This window comes from Haemaphysalis longicornis, unplaced genomic scaffold (assembly GCF_048455015.1).
Source record: "Haemaphysalis longicornis isolate Haplotype H1 unplaced genomic scaffold, Haemaphysalis longicornis Haplotype H1 scaffold_12, whole genome shotgun sequence".
Lineage (NCBI taxonomy): Eukaryota > Metazoa > Arthropoda > Arachnida > Ixodida > Ixodidae > Haemaphysalis > Haemaphysalis longicornis.
This window is the reverse complement of record NW_027526225.1, coordinates 64,026,046-64,043,631: the sequence shown is the minus strand read 5'-3', so window position 1 is coordinate 64,043,631 and position 17,586 is coordinate 64,026,046.

Sequence of the window (17,586 nt, the reverse complement as noted above, 5' to 3'; positions counted from 1 at the left end):
CACTCCAATCAGGACTCTCGCTGGCCGAAGTTTGAATCCGACGAATGGAGATGAAGCGATTACGTCATCCAAAGCCGCTACATCCAGGCATGTAGCTGCGTGTCAGCCACGGGCCGTTCATCCGAGGCATGATTCGGCCCAGCCGTACAGAAGAGAAAAGGAGAAGCAACTCTGCGGCGCCTGCAAGTTTGGGCATGCCTGCCGCGGGCGGTTTGGTCGTGGCGCGCATTGGCTTCGCTGTCGGCGCGTCGCCCGTTGCAACGGATTTGGGCTGGACGCTCCGGCACAACAGGACCCAGGTTCGATCTTGAGATGAGAAGCGGTGAACTTTTCGAAGCCTCTGTTTAAGTACGTGACTCCGCGTGACTGCGCTGGCTAAATACCGTGACCTTTGACGAGCTGCGACAAGCCGGACCCCTAAAATGCTCGTAGTTAACAAACATCGACACCAACATGCATCGGCAATTTTGCACGGCTGAGACAAGAAGGATACACAGGTGTATAGCTGTCGTCGGCAACTTTAATGTTGGAAGTAGGTCAAAGCAGGTACGCCGTCATGAACATTTACCCATTTGTACAGGCTCACTCTGGTGTTCGTCATCAGAAGAGTTAGAGCAGATGTAAGTGGTTAAAGAAATCAAAAACTCTAAAGAAGAACACGTGTTTTCTCGTTTTTTTTTTTTCAACCGGAATAAATCGAAAAACAAACAAAGCTTCTCCCGGGCAATTTATCTTGATGGAAATAATCTGCAGGGAGGAAATTAAGCGCCTTCTGAAATCAATGCCTTGACGTGAAATTGTGCGCCGATTTTGGGAGTGGAAGCTCTGCTGTGACTTTTGTGATGCAGCGTGTAGCAACTATATTATTTTCAGTATTACCGGAAAAATTTACCGGACACCTAAATCTCTCAAGTGATTCGAAGGAGAAATTCAGCGATTATCGAAGATTTCTACACAACTGCATTGTGGTTGCGGTGCAGTCACGTTCACCTGTCATGTGGCACGTATCCGGATAATCCTTGCTCCATCCTGGCACGGTACCTGGAACGGCATGCAGTGCCATGACACGGTGCACGGTACCACACTTGGCTGCGCCTCTGGAGACTCTGCTTCCAGTCCCATCCGAACCCAAATAAGCTTCCATTTATATTTTGTTTACTTATTTTATTTCTACAGCGACCGTAATCGTGTAGTCGCCAGCAACTGCGGTCACTTTTTGCGTTTGATGAGATATCCAAGGCGTTTGCCTTACGAAGTATGTCGAGATTTTATTGAGCGGCGCGGAATAGTCTCTTTTCGATCCTGTATATGTTTCTATAAAAAACGTGAAAAGACCTGTTTTTTCACGCCACACAAATTTTCAAGACAACTTAGATCTTTACTCACGAGTGCTGATACTTATTTGTATGAACTGCAAATACGTGTCCACGAATGCACAGTCATGAGTACCGGCACACTCGGGGCTATAATCGGGACATAGAAAAAAATGACACCACCTTCCCGCGAGGGATCCCTGAGTTGATGCAAAGCATCTCGGAGGTTCCGAAACGTTCACGAGATTGGGTATCTAAATAACGGAAAATGACAGAAATCCGGACGGCGCAGCGTGACTACACCGAAGCAGCAACTGAGGGAGCGGCGCACGGACCGGGTTTATTATATAGAGCAGATGGAGTGGAGAAGAGGAGATGAGAAAGGAGACGCGCATGCGTGCTTATTGCGCAGCTTCGGTGATGAGTAGCGCGCGCGCTATCGCACAGCTGGAGTGGAGAGGGGGAGGGGAGGAGCAGCGCGCGCGCTATCGCACAGATGGCGTGGAAAGAGGGAGAGGAGGAGAAGCGCGCGCAATCGCACAGCTGGTGGGGAGAGGGGGAGAGGTGCGGACAGACGACGGATGGACGACGGACGACAGAGACGAGAGCAAGAGATGCTTTGCATCTAATAAGTGCTACGAGACGGGCAACCCCGTAGGAGAATAATAGGAAAATACACGACTACCGCTATACCAGATGTCTGGAAGAGAGACATGTCCGGGCTTTTCCTGTTGGTGAAGTTTTCTTCGCAATCGGAGCACCATTCCACGGAGAGTTGACCTATTGCGGCACTGGAGTGTTCAACCAAAGGCGAAATGGCTTGACGTCTTAACTCAGTTCACGTTGGTATCTTTCAGAAGTGGCCGCCGCTTCGTCGGTAAGTGAGGGGAAAAAACGCACGTGGCAAGGTTTAAACCAACGTATTGAGACGCGTCACCTATGCGTTCCACCCGCCTCGTCCACTTCCTTTACCAACTGTTCTCCCCCGAAAAAATTGGCTGGCGATTACGATACTCCCTAATGCGATATTTGGGCGCAGCAGCAGTGCGCTCAGGCAGCATTCACTCGTGGGCTCTCTCAACGGGAGCGATCTTGAGCCTCTGCGTCAGCGGCGAGAAGTGCGTCTCAGGAAGGGTCCGCGACCCGCGTCTTAGGCAGGGAACGCACACCATCGTCACGCCCATGCAGTTAACTTCCTCTGTTCTTGGTTGACTTCCTCACGTTTTCGCCAGCGTCGCGCAGACGAGTGTCTCGTCGCGCAGACGAGTGTCTCGTGCGGGCACAGCATACTGCGCCCCCCCCCCCCCCTTCCTTCGCCACCGCGCACTTTCGGAAAGTGCTCGCTCGCGCTGCCACGAAGAACCGCCCTTTTCTCACAATTTCGCGCCCTTTTCTCACAATTTCGCGACACTCTCTTCCTTTGTTTTGCTTCATCGTTCGCATTTTCTTTCACTCGTCGGTCTTGCCATCGTTTACTCGGTTACGCCGACAACGCGGCTCACCACACCGACGTCCGCCAAAGAGATTCGCACTAAAACATACGCACCTTGCACGCCGAGCGCGCCAAAACTTCTGCACCGCGTTTTGCTCTCTCAGACTTTTGTTCTGCACGGACTCACCACAGCTAGTCAGAGCCGATCATATTTTAGGGGTGAAGTTCCTTAGGAGATCGGGCTGCTGGCGTCTTACGTCGTCGTCCTAGCCGTCGCCTCATGTAGTCACGGTAGTAAAACACCGGGACAGCCGTTTACTGCTCCCGGTAGAACGTAACGCGAACAAAACGCACCGGGACACTGGTTTACGCCTCTCGCTGAAACGCTTCGTAGCGCATGCTAAAAAACACCGAACACTCGTTTCCAACGCCTCGCACTCGGACACTTCGTGCTTCAAAGACAGGAGACTTTTACAACAAAGCTGTATACCTCTACCCCCTCAACGGTTTCATATCCATCGGCGAAAATGCCAAGGCGCCAAGAATACACTTATACACTGCATGCGTCGCCTCTCCCCAGGTTTCACGTTAGTGGAGATGTCCCGGGAATTATCTTTTTCGGTTTTGCGGTATGGCCCCTAAATTTTCCTATGCAAGAACACGCGCAGTGCATTTTCTGTAGTTCAAACTTACGCGTGATGAAACATCTGTTCGAATTCATTTGAGCTAATTGTAAGTCCTCTCGGAATGATGCATTAGTTTAAAATTACAACCACACAATTTACGTTTTCTATCAGAGAAGTTGAAATTACAACAAGCCGCTTCAAAAGCCTCTCAGTGAAAACAGACTCGCATGCACATTTGAATCTTGATGAAATTTCAGTGAGTTCAGGAGTGCATATTCGGCTGTACCTGGGCATTTTCAACCAAAACTTCCGCCGCACAGACAAAACCATACGCCGCACTTTCACCAAACAACGTCGCGAGGTACCAGCCGATGTCGCGAACTCGCGCCTGTCCCGTGGATACAAAAGTCCGAACATACAAAGCAGATAGAAAGTTCCCAAGCGTTGGCGGAGCCGAGCAAAGTGCATAGATTTCGGAAATCGCACGGAGTTGATAAGTTGTTAAGACGCGCTCGGCCAAGCCCCGGGGGTGCTGGGAAGTTCGACAGTTGCGCGACCAACAGACCAACTGGGGTAAGTGAGCTCAGGATCTCCGTTTTGGTTTACTTCCTCGTTCGAAGGCTCTTGGTATCCCGTTAGACGCGAGTATGGCGTATGCATTTATTTATAAGGTATCGGAGGAGAGGGAGAGTTACAAGGAGGAACATTGAGACAGATTTATCATTGTTAAAGGAAAAAGGGGCATCAAGAGTGAACGATTCATGGCTAAAGAATTATTTTTTCGGCTATATTGTTGGCAAAAGCTTTGCCTAGATCACCATGTAGGGAGGGTTGTCGTTCGAGTGACAGCTTCATCACGTATTTTATCATGCTGCCGTTCGCGATCCTCATTTTTATTCAGAATTGAAGGTAGGAACTAAAATAGTAATCAGCTCGCAGTGTGCCAACTGAAATCAAAGCAGGAGTATTACTGCTCTGCTAGGAGCACCACTGTGGACAGCGCTACGCGTTAGTTTACAACCCCTGAGGTTTCTTACCGTGCGGAGAGAACTAATATAGAACTATGGTGAACTAATAGAGAACAGTAGAAAACTAATGAAGAACAATGTAGTACTTAGAGAGAACTAATATAAAAAAATGTGAAACCAGTTTAAATAAAATTTCAAAAAAATCACTTCCCTTCCACTACGTGGGGAAGCATGACAGCAGGAGCTGGCCGCAGTCCAGGAAGTGCAGGGAAAAATACGTTGTTTGTAATTTGCGATGGAGCTTACTTTCAAGTTTATTGGTTCAGCGAAACTTGTACGCAAGAGAGCGTTATTCATTCGGACAAACAAGGGGCCGTCTGTATCTCTCCTGTAGAGCACCATGTAAAGCACCATACAGCATAGCAGTCCCGAATTACCGCAATATAAACAAATTCAATGTGAACTATGGATTTAGGAAAAGCAGATGAAACTCGGCGTCAAGTTGGATACGTGTTACCGGCTAATTGTTATCATTTTTTTTTCGGGATAGTCTTGGTTAAACACGAGTTACAACCGTTTTATGTAACCGTATTCCATCTGTCGACGGCCATGTAGATTGACAGCAGAGAAGAATTCCGGAATATTTATAACTTCACCGTGAACTACGTAATTCAGAAAACTAAATTAAACTTGGTGCGAGGGTAGATTCGTGTTAACGGCCAATCTTCGGGTAATTGTTTTTATAATAATTTGGCGAAACAAGTGTTACAGCCATTTTCTGTATCCACACTCCTACCGTAGATGGTCATATATTGACAGCAGCTGGGAATTCTGTAACGTTTAGAACTTCACTGTGGGCCTAATAATTACAACAAGTAAATGGAATTAAGTGTAATGGTGGAGTCGCCTTAGCTGCTAAATTGCGTGCTACGTTTTGTAAGATATCGACATCATACTGAGGGCTACAGAGTGTTTTAGGGACCCTGCAATACTTTATATAAACGATTTCACTCTTTCCTTCGCGTCTTGAAGCACTGCGAAAGCTATAGTTATCGCCAGCACGGAGCGGCACTGCGGGATTTCCTCGTCGCAGCAGATACGCCTTCCGTTCCTGCTTCGTTTTTGTGGTTTTATTTCTAAAGTTGCTATCGAAAAGCGCTCATTGCTGCAACTGAAAGAAAACCGACGAACAGCCGCTGCATGGCCTCAATGACGTAATTCGAGCGGTCGAAGAACGCCAAGACTGCGCAAGAGAGAAACCTTTTGAGCGAGTTTACAAGTTATCTGATGTGCATAGAGCAGTAATTTTTGGCTGAGGTACTTTACGACCACTAATATAAGTGCTGGGTGTGTTGGGTGACCACGTTCTGCAAGCATTTTTCATTTTAAAAAAGTTGAAAAAAGTGTTGCAGGGTCCCTTTACACTAGCTCTCGGGGGAGTGCTTACGATTCCTTGACGATGCGACCAGTGAGGCGCACGGAATTTCAGTCACAACCTCGCGGAAGGCAGCTTCGTAGAAGGTCACTTTTTCGTGTAAAACAAAAAAAAAAAAACGTTCAACAAAACCCAAAAACGCAGCAGCTACTATCTGCACCAAAAAGTATAAATCGTGGCCGTTTCAGTACACACCAGTAAACAGCAATGACAAGTATAGCTATCCATGAAAGCAAGAACAGGCGTGGGTGGAAGATTTTTCATTTTGTCATGAAAAGAGCCCGTAGCATTCCCTCTGCACACATTTGGCACGCTGTTGCCATATACAAACTTCATGCTATTTTCCAGCATTATGTCTCTCAAGCTAAGGCTGCCTGTCCTCCTGGCGCTCATCGCTTGCGTTTTGGCGAAGGCCATGGTGGAAACCGAAGGGCAGTTGCCAAGGCAACAGCTCTTGGTCAGACACAGGTTAACCACCCCTGCACCGCAAGAGAGCGAGACAATGGCGCCGAAATGCCCTCCAACACCTAAACCATCGCGTGAGTCATGTTTATACTTTTGGCGGGAGATTCAAGCTGCTGTTCAGAACATGCAATTTTCAGTACTTGTTCCCAAGGCCTGAGAGGTAAATAAATGAGAAACATTTTTTTTTCTTTTCGTTTTTCTTATTTTTGTGTCTTTTTTTGTTTCTTACTTTTCTTTTATATTGTCTTTTCCTTTAATTCTCTGTCTTTTTTTTTACTTGTTCAGCTACCATTTTGTCCCCAAAGGGACATTGTTTATGCCAGCCTTGATGTATAACATCAAAAATGGGCATCATTACTCTTGTTTCGGCTCATAACCGTGAAAGGGCATGCTTTCAAAACATGGATCCTACCAAAAAGTGTGCCTAGTGAGAGCGACCTACTGTGGTAAATTAAGTATAAAGAGTACTCTGCCACCACCCTTGGTAGTATACTCAATCATTTCCGAATTTTTGAAGTCAAGTCAAGTCAAGTCAAGTCAAGTAAAAAGATTTTATTATAAAAAGAATCTTGAGTGCATGGTTAGGATATACAGAAAGAGGTCCCAAAGTCACAGACTGCAACGGGACCTCCTATAAAGGTTGACATACGTGGTTTTACAAAGTGCAGCAAACAGGAGATTCGATGAATAGGTTGTTTCTAGCATAAATATCTAGACAGTACGCTATCGTTAGCAAGATTGTAGACGTTATGCTTCATAAAATGCCAGTGAACATAAATATAAATATAATAAAAACATTGAAGAACAAATATCTAGAAAAATTGAAACAATGAAACAAGAGAATCAATTACTACATATGTAAAACAAAGAAAGAATGTAAACGCTGTAATAAGTCATTGTCATAATACTAATTTCGAAGAAAAATGAGCAGAGAGCGGAGTGCATAATTTGAGTAACTTTTTTAATACTGATTGCTAATCGTATCCTTGTCAATACATAGACATTACAAAAAGTTATGAATTCTGCTTGAGGAGATGGCATTTCAAAGAACTTTTGAAAGAATGCAGCGTTGTCAGTTCGGTAATTTTCTTGGGAAGTGCATCAGAAATTGTGTATGCAAAGAAATGGGCCGTTTGCTTACCGTAATTAGTTCGATATTTAGGCAGGATTAAATATGCGAAGGGCTCCCATTGCGTTGGGCAGTGCATATCCCTGCAGCAGTGGCCCGCTTCATTTTTTAGTGCACCCGTGAAGTCAGCGAGCTGCCTTAGTATTTGTATTCCTCGGGAACTTTGTACACCACTGCGTTAAGCTTAGCTGTACCTTCGGCGATTTTGTGCTAACATTTGTTGGCCGTTGAAAATTCTCCAGAGCCATCAAAAGCGCCGGCATGCTGGTACTCTTGTTTAGTGTCGACCTCCATTCTACCACGCAATTTTCACTGAGACAGATATCGTAGGTCTAACTGCAAACCATGTGGCGGAGCCGGCGTTTCAGCCACTTGGAATTTTCGTACGTTCTAGTGAGCGATATTGGAGACCATTTTCGTCCATCCTAAACAGCGCTTAACAACACAACGACGAGGAAAAGGGGAAACAAGACGACACAAGTCCCCTCTTCCTCGTCGTTGTGTTGTTAAGCGCTGTTTAGGATGGACGGATTCCAACTAGCCCAGCTATCGATTTTGTTGACCATTTGCGTGCTGTGTTGTATGAAAAACATGTTCAAAATGGCAACATGCACAATCTAATGGGTTTGTTAAGGAAAAATAAAGGTTGGCATAAACAATGGCTTTTATTTAAACGTACTTAAATGGTACCAAATCTAAAATTTAAGGCAACGTGAATGTTTTTTTAGACCGAAAGCTTCCTTAGTGGAAGCGATGGCATCCTGTCAAAAAACGAATGCATTTCCCCATAGACCGGTTGGTCGACCGAAAAACTCTGATAAGATCTCCGACGCACGGCGCGTGCGTAAAACCAAGCTTCTATTGTGTCAAAAACAGTTACTTAAAAATCGTGCAAAAGGAAAGGTCCTAGATACGAAAGTGCGCATCCATCACGAAGGAGTACAATATTATGCCTCTGTCTTCTCATACACCGCGTATCGGTACACTAAGGCCGTTCGCAGACGCTTTTACTTAGTGTGCGAACATTCGTCCATTTGTTTCGTTCTTCGTCCTAGATTTGGGACTTTGAAGGTTGAAGGTCGATAGGTTGGACGCACTTTAGCTTTCGCGCTTCTCTCAACTTTCTCGAAAAAGGAATGATAAATAAAATAATTTGTTAGTCTTCGTCAACCCGATAAAAAAATTGTGGTTGACTCCTCTACCATAGCAATCGGTAAAACACGAAAGGGAAATGTGCAGCGAAATCTGCAGCTGAGCATGATTTGCGGGTCGGTGGATATCTTGTGGGCGTGCTTGGCGAGCGGCGTCCTGCTGGCGGGTCGCTTCGGCTGGCGTCATTTCCGCGACGGATATGACGTCAATAAAATCTTGGTGTTTCCCGGCATAAAACACTGTGGTGTTATGGTGTTAAAATATAAAACCCGAAAACGAACAACCCTAAGTATAACAAGAGTCCTTCAATGCCTTTCTGGTCATGAAACTTCGCCGTCACGCTATGGGAGAGCTTCGTACGCTGCCTAGGGAGGCCGCGCTGCGGCGCTGGGGTTGATCGGAGGGCAGCCGGGGGCGTGGTCAGAGCGCATTTGGCAGGGAACGGACCACGGTGTAAGATAAAACAAACGCTGGCCGCCTTATCAGTAGTGCGTTCTCGCTCTACGTGTCGTGGGCCGCTCAAATGGACTATCATTTTGTGAGTGGCGAAAAAATTTGGTGCGAATGGGCATGCTGCTACTGTGTTCCTGACTGCCGGTCTTGCTACAGAGCAGAGGCGGCCGCCCGATGTCCTCCGATCTGCGTTGGCGCCCCTCGCGGTCGCCTTTGTCCCCGAGCGAAACTTGGCCGGGAGTTTCATGACCAGAGAAGCATTGAAGGACTCTGGTATAACGTACTCTTAAGTACGAAAGCAAGCGACCCTTTAGAGGCCGCTTGCTTCGTTGTACTAGCGTCATTTCCGTGACGGATATGACGTCACTCAAATACATGCGTATCCCGGAATAAAACCCTTTCGCGTTAATAATTTAACTGGGTATCCGCTCGCTTCAGTGCAAATTTCGTCGAAAAATGATTGTCCTTTCCCAACCCTGTCACGTGACTGCCTTTTTTCTCTCCACCTCCCGCATCTCATGCTCTTCCCTTTCCCTTCCCTCATCCCACGATAAACAAGGTGAAGGTTGCCTGAAGTCAATCCAATTTTTCCGCGTTCCACAACTCGCACGGCATCTCCTGGACCCTTTCGTTTCTGTTTGACTTCTCGGTATGCCGCCACGCGGCCTAGGCACGCGCGCTAGCGTTTTTGGTGTTTTAGGGTCAAAACATTGCTTCCAACGCATACAATTGCATTTGAAAGTCAAGCAGCCGTGTATGTTTAATTAAAAAAACGTTGCAAATACAAGTCTAGTGTTGATGTTTTGACTCACATATGCCTAATGTTTTCTTTTTCTCAACATTTTGACAAGTATGAAGTGTGTTTGCAGATTTGGCGGTTTGGAAAAGTATTGCTTATAGAAAATTGTCGTTCAGGAATTTTGTTGAGTTTTGGCCGTGTGGCTGAATCGAAGGAAATACATACATACATACATACATACATACATACATACATACATACATACATACATACATACATACATACATACATACATACATACATACATACATACATACATACATACATACATACATACATACATACATACATACATACATACATACATACATACATACATACATACATACATACATACATACATACATACATACATACATACATACATACATACATACATACATACATACATACATACATACATACATACATACATACATACATACATACATACATACATACATACATACATACATACATACATACATACATACATACATACATACATACATACATACATACATACATACATACATACATACATACATACATACATACATACATACATACATACATACATACATACATACATACATACATACATACATACATACATACATACATACATACATACATGCATACATACATACATACATACATGCATGCATGCATGCATGCATGCATACTTGAAATCATGTGTGTATTATACATGATTTTTATGCATAAAATTATAAAACATATATACCATAAAATCGAGCCGTACGTCCAAAAATGGCGCACGGTTCGAAAAACGTGGGGTGCCAATACGGCGTAGGGGTGTTGTTCTCTGCAAAAGCAAAAGTGGGCAATCTCTGCCGCATGGTTAATAAAGAGAATCGCCCGATAAAAGGGCAGAACACGTGTGTCGTCACCCATGCGCAGCCTTTTGTTCGTTGTGCGATTGGCGTCGTTTACAGAATTCCTTTATCATGCACGTCTGTGTATGTAGGCCAGAGTGGACGCTGTCTACACGTCCGTCTGAGGGAGCATGCGTCGTGCACGATAACAAATTCAACAAGCGCCAATCTTCCTGCGCATTGTAAAAAGTGTGGGTATCACCCTTTGTTTGACGAGACTATGATGCTGTACAGGCATAATGATCAGATTGTCAGGGAGCTGCTCGAGGCCTTTTTTATCAAGAAACATAACAAGTGCGTTAGCATATCGTCTATCACTCTACACGGGAAGGAGCACGCGCTAATCGGCACCATGCTTCTGTAATCTATGATTTGTGTTCGTGTATAAATTTTGTGTTTTTCCAATAAATCGGTAGTTGCGAATAAGCGCTCGTGTGTGTCGTTCCTGTATTTGTGCTCTTTGAAGTTTTCAATCATGTACCAACTAGCCCAACTTGCGGTATTGCCTACCAGGTTACCTTGCTGAGAACCTCAGGTCGAGCCAAGAGAGCACCGCATCCGCGCATGCTAGCACATCAGGTGAAAGCTACATTTTGACGAGCCAATCGCCAGATGCAGCCTAATTGATTGATTGTATAGGGCTTTACGCGCCGACGCAACGCAGGCAATGACGCGCGCCGTAGTGGAAGGCTCCGGAGTAATTTTGACCGCATGGGGGTTTTTAACGTGCACCGAAATCTCGTGCACACGGGCGTTTTTGCTTTTCGCCTCCGTCAGAAAAGCGGCCGCCGCGACCGGCAATCGAACCCGAGTCCTCGATCAAATCGATGCAGCCTAAAAGGCCCCGTTTCTACCAACGATAGAAGATGATGCATCTTTCCTCTCTATCTGCGGCCAAGGTATTCGTCTATCCATTATCTGGAGAAACATTCACCCCATGCACAACGAGGAGAGGAAAACAGCCAGGGCTGAAGCCCTTTACATATTCTAGGCTGCCTATGCGGCTGGAGCCTCAAACTTTGGGTAACGGGGAGCTATAGTTGCGGTGTTCTCATCTAAGAATCAGCATCTAAGCAGTGTGACACTGAAGGCTGCTACCATTCTGGAAGCAAAAGAAAGCTATCTTCCATGTCATCGTCCAAACCACAGTCGTCACAGTCATCACTGACTCCCGGGAACCTTGCAGAAGATACGCGGCAGGGAACGGTCACCCCGGCGAGACTGCTCTTCCTGAAAATTTCCCATCGAGTAGTTAGAATTGTCCATGGACTGCGCTCCTTCCACTCGCCACTGCAACAACTATCCCACGCCGCTGCCCTGTGGGCTCAGGAAGATGCGATTTACCCAAGACAGGTCGTAATTTGCGAAGAAATCACCCCTGTCCAACTCAACCTCTCAAAAAGGCGGGAAAACACGCCAAGTTGGCTGCAGACAAACACTTTCCCGACCCCGTACGATTAACTCAGTACTCCCGGGAGTATAGGCCCTGCAGCAGTCTCGGCCCACTCTACCACGTAGTCTGCGGTTGTCAACTAAAACACCGACCTTCCTCTCACCTTAAACATTCCAGTGAGAAAAGACGTAGTGTGCTGTGCGGCACGCGGCTCGTCGATCAAACCGTCTCCCTTGACCGATCAGTCGGCGGCCGGACCGCCCATATGCCTATCTATGCCTCTGTGTCCTTCCTTCAATCTCTCTCGCTCTTTCTTTCTCCTCCAGGGAAAGATACGACTTGAATTCAAACCGAACAGGATAGAAGTAGAAGGGCGGAATAGAAGTCGGAGTTACCTAAAAGAAAAGGAAAACAATAAGCACAGCGGAAAGAAGAGGAGGGAGAATTTGACCTTCGAACAGGGTATGGTGTACGGAGGGGCTAGAGGAAGAGAGGACGTGGAGAGGAGGAGTAATTTCAACTACAGTAGACTCTCGTTAATTCGAAGTCTCTTATTTGGGTTGAACGGGTAATTGGAAGGATTTGCTGGTCCCGGCAATTTTACATGCAATTCTATAGAAGAAAGTGCTAGATAATTCAAAGCTAATACCCGTTCCATAAGTTAATTGGAAGCTATTTGAATAGCTTCCGTTTCACCAGTTCCCCATGAATCCTTTATAAAATTGAAATGTTTCAAGCGCAAAAACAGCGCTGTATTCTGTACTGATGTCGGTTGCCATCGCAACTCAGCCAGCGCGAGGCCAGTTGAGACTCGCGTCAGCGTATGCCTCTCCCTCTTGTCAGGTCCTCAACCTTCTGTTGCGCACAGCACCGCGTAAGCAGTCTGTATAACGAACGCTCCAGGCTTCGATTTTAACCGTAAGTCTCAACTATCACGGCAACCCGTGTTGTATGCTCGACTTGGCGACGAAGGTCGAGATTTCGAACGAATTTAAGGAGGGAGACATGTTGATGAAGCCAGTAACAATGCTGTTTTTTTAAATGCAGAGCATTTCTTTAACTCACGATGTCACCCGGCGTTGTCGGCGTTGGCGTGCCTCGGCGTCCGCAACAGCCGTTCCAGGTGCGCCCTCTCCCCCACTCCTCCTCTCCCGCATCACGCTACCCTCCTCGCTCTCAACAACAGGTCCGCACCCCTCCCCCTACACTATATAAAAAAATAATACTTACCGGCGCCTGGTTTCGATCCCACGACCCTGCGGGCGGAACGCAAGGTACATGGTGCTCTACCCACTGCGCCACAAAGCCGACACAGAATGGAAGGCTACGAACGCGCCTTATATCCTTGACTCATTCAAACTACGTCAAGAAGCTGCTGATACAACGCATTCACTGCCTGTGGGCGGAACGCGAGGTACATGGTGCCCTTCCCACTGCGCCACAAAACCGACACAGAATGAAAGGCTACGAACGCGCCTTATATCCTTGACTCATTCGAACTACGTCAAGAAGCTGCTGATATAACGCATTCACTACCACCAACTCCCCAAACACTAAATGTTAACGCAATACACCCACCCCCTATGCGACGCATTTACTCGAGTCCCCCTCGCGGGGAGATGGGCCCTTTTTGTGTTTTTGTTTAATTCAAAGTTTTGTTAACTCGAAGTGTTTTGCGGTCCCCGTGGACTTCGTATTAGGGAGTTTTTGCATTCCGTATCTTTCGTCCTTTCCGTTCGTACCGTGTTGACGGGGACTCGACTGGGCACTTGCGCATTGCTTCCGGTCTCGGTACTGGCGGTACCCACAAAAAGGACGGAACACACGAAATGCTAAAATTCTCTGTGATAGCATCCCACTATACAGGCACCGATCCCACCTCATTCTCCTTACCATCACCAGCCAGGAGTGCTGGGAGGCCACCCTGCGTCACCTAAACCCCAAGTCCAACAAGACCTGGCCCGCTTGGCCGACCGCACGAACCCCTGTTCAGAAGGGGCCCTGCTGCCCGGCGGACGACGGAGGAGACATAGCCGGCCTAATCGCCCCAGCTGTAGCCAAATGAAGTTTTTCTGTCTGCCTGTCTGTCTATTAACGGGAATCGACTGTACTCCCATGCCCGGATCTACTGTATATGCGCTGTTCTGTAGTTAAGCGGAATTTTTCTGCGTGCGTATTTTCTAGTTGTTTTGCTTCCCCTCATGTGTACTGTTCTCTCGCCTCTCCTGACAACGCTTGTAGCCTGGACTTTCATGGGCGACACGACGCTGCTGACCCAGCTCATCTTCTGGTTCGGCATGGCGGGTCTGCTGTTGACCGGCTTGGGTGGAGCCGCGTACATATGCTGTTGCGCATGCTCCCCTGCCGAGAGCCACAGAGGAGAGCAGCATCAGCGATCATCGTCCTCCTCATCGGCGAGTCACTGTTCTCCTTCTTCCTCTTCCTTTTAAATGCAGAGCATTTCTTTAACTCACGATGTCACCCGTTCTAGTTGTCCGTAGTAGTCCGCACCCCTCCCCCTACACTATATAAAAAAATAATACTTAGCGGCGCCTGGTTTCGATCCCACGACCCTGCGGGCGGAACGCAAGGTACATGGTGCTCTACCCACTGCGCCACAAAGCCGACACAGAATGGAGGGCTACGAACGCGCCTTATATCCTTGACTCATTCAAACTACGTCAAGAAGCTGCTGATACAACGCATTCACTACCTGTGGGTGGAACGCGACGTACATGGTGCTCTTCCCACTGCGCCACAAAACCGACACAGAATGAAAGGCTACGAACGCGCCTTATATCCTTGACTCATTCAAACTACGTAAAGAAGCTGCTGATACAACGCATTAACTACCACAAACTCCCCAAACACTAAACGTTAACGCGATACACCCACCCCCTATGCGAAGCATTTACTCCAGTTCCCTCGCGGGGAGATGGGCCCAATTTTTTTCTAGCGTAAGCTAGACTGGCCGAGGTTGAGCAGTTTCGCGTGTGCCGTCAAGGGCCGCTCTGCGCAAGCGCGAGGAGCAGTGGATAGGTTTGGATCGGATTGGCTTGGCTTGTATTGGCTTGGGTTAAATTGGATTGTGTTGGATTGAAATCCAATCCAATTGGAGTACGGGTGTGTAGAGTATTGGGTCTGCACAATCGCCGGTCTGCGCATTCCAGAGGAGTGACATCATAGCCACGGCAGACGCACTGGCGCCGGCGCGTGCCTAGCTGTGTGCCTCTGTTGCGCAGCAGCCAAGTCTGACGCTGCGCCGGAGCCGCTTGATAGCCGTTTCGCGTGGCTCCTGGTGAGCCGTGCAGCGCATACGCGAGGAGCTATGACTGGAATGGACTGGATTGGATTGAATTGGATTGGATTAGACTGGATTGGAAATCGTTTTAGCGGCAGTAAGCATGGTAATAGGCTAATCCTAGACTGCCAGGAAACCTAAGAATAACCAGCTGAGCCTCAGCTCACGCTGCGTATATCCTGGCATAGCCGAGCTAAGCCACTGCTAATTTTTATCTCTACAACCTCACCCATTGCGTTATTCAGTCGCTAACCGTCTCCCCACCACGATTATAGCCTTGTTACCAGGTGATTCCGATTCTTTTGCCCCCAGTCTGTATTTACTTTCCGAAATAGGCAACGCAGGCCCACCGGTGTTACTTAGCGTCCCTTACTTTTAGCCCTTTTAGCCTACCTGGAGTGGATGCGTTGAGGTTTGAATCAAGTATAAAGCTTCAATGAAAAACCAACGTGATGGACAACCCTTGCGTATCATGATTTCTCGTGTAATAAAGACCGTTAGGTGGAATAAATTAATCCGCAGTACTACACCTAGGCCTGCCTGTCAGCCCAGGTGAGGTGTGAGCTCGAGGCGTAAAACTCCAGGAATCTACATTTTAATGCTTCAGAGTAGTTTTAGTGCTCCAGAGTAGTAACCATGTTACGTCTTCTTTTCGCACAAAAATGCGTGATTGGCAATGTTAACACATTCAATCGCTCATTTGTAACAACATAAATGGACATTTTTTCAAAAAAAAATAAAAAAAATAAAGACTGACCTAATAGGATAAACTTTTTTTATCCAATCTGCCACCCTCGTGCGATTGACGCAACAGCTTTAAAAAACGGAATTACCGAAGGGTGTGAGAAAAACCCCTGCTACTTTTCAATCTCCCTGGGATTCTGAGCCGCGCGCTTTGTCGCGCATCTGTTTGTCAGTTCCCTTACACTACACCCTACAAAAGGTTGTCGAAGCCTATAGACGGTTTACAGGCTGGTTCCCCGAGCGCGGCCATGTTGGATGATGTGACGTCATTCTCCATAGCTGGCCTTCTATAGAACGCGTTTCTCGTCGTGGCCTTTGTTGGTTCCCGTGCGCATCGGCGAGCGCTGGCCCGGTTTGATGGCGAATTTAACCATTCCTTTCAAGCTGTTCTGAAAATGGCGACTTAGCTTCCGACTAGGTAGTGTTTGTAAACCTTCGGAGGTGACTTAGCCACGAAAAATCACCCAGAAATGCTGTATGACCGATGTCTTCGTTGGCGTCCGTCGCCCGTTTCCTTGTTCGCGCGGGTCGTCCAACATAAAGCTACCTGAAAGCTTCAGTGTTTTCTTTTCTACGTACTTTTTAACAGAAGCAATGCCTATGGCTGTAACATCATGGAATATGTAAGCTTTTTGGAAAGGTTTCCCTTGCAGTGTACGCTAAAATGGTTGGCTGTGGCGGCACGATTTTATGAATATGAAGAGCTCTAATAACCGTGCTTGGGTATTCGGGTGTGAAAGTTACGTGTTTCCCATGCTCGTTTTTTAATGTTTCGACGTGAGATGAAAAAGCTGCAGTGATCCGGTTTGACTGTCAACTGTGAGAGGCTATTCCGCTTCTACGTTAACAAAACTATCGCTACAAAATTTACGGCTGACGATTTCACAGATAATGGAGTCCTAGATCTAGGGTGGCTTTCAAGGTACGTTATGCTCCCAGAGGGTGAAAAATGAGGACAACCATACATTCTGAGCCGCAGTTATGATCGGTAAATGCAAGCGTGTTCTCGCTGCTTTTCCACGCTTCGTCTGGAATAACATTCGTAATTAACTCTACACGCAAGGTCTACAGAGGGAACGGTAAGTGGGGAGGGAATGGTAGAATCATGCTTGTGGCGGCGGCGCTCTAGGGCTTTCGCATGGTTCCGCACATTCGAGGGCTTCCGCGAACGCTCTATTTCACGTCGCAACGACCAACATGAGCTCCGACTGCGTCGACAGCATAGCAGTATGGCGTTTCTAATTGCCTTCTATATTTTCCTAACAACTCGCACACTGCTGACCATGGCGGTTCATGGCAGAAACTGAAATGGAAGTACGTTTAGGCCACTAGTAGCGAGTGTAGCGCTATTGCTATCTGGTATACGTGGGACTAACTGCTCGCTGTAAACGGTCTATATTCACTGCGTGCTCTTCCCGTATGCCTCGCAGAGGGAGCCACTGTTACCGCCTCCCAGCATCCTGAGCCGCCGAGAGCGACAAAGCATAAGCCGGCCGGCATC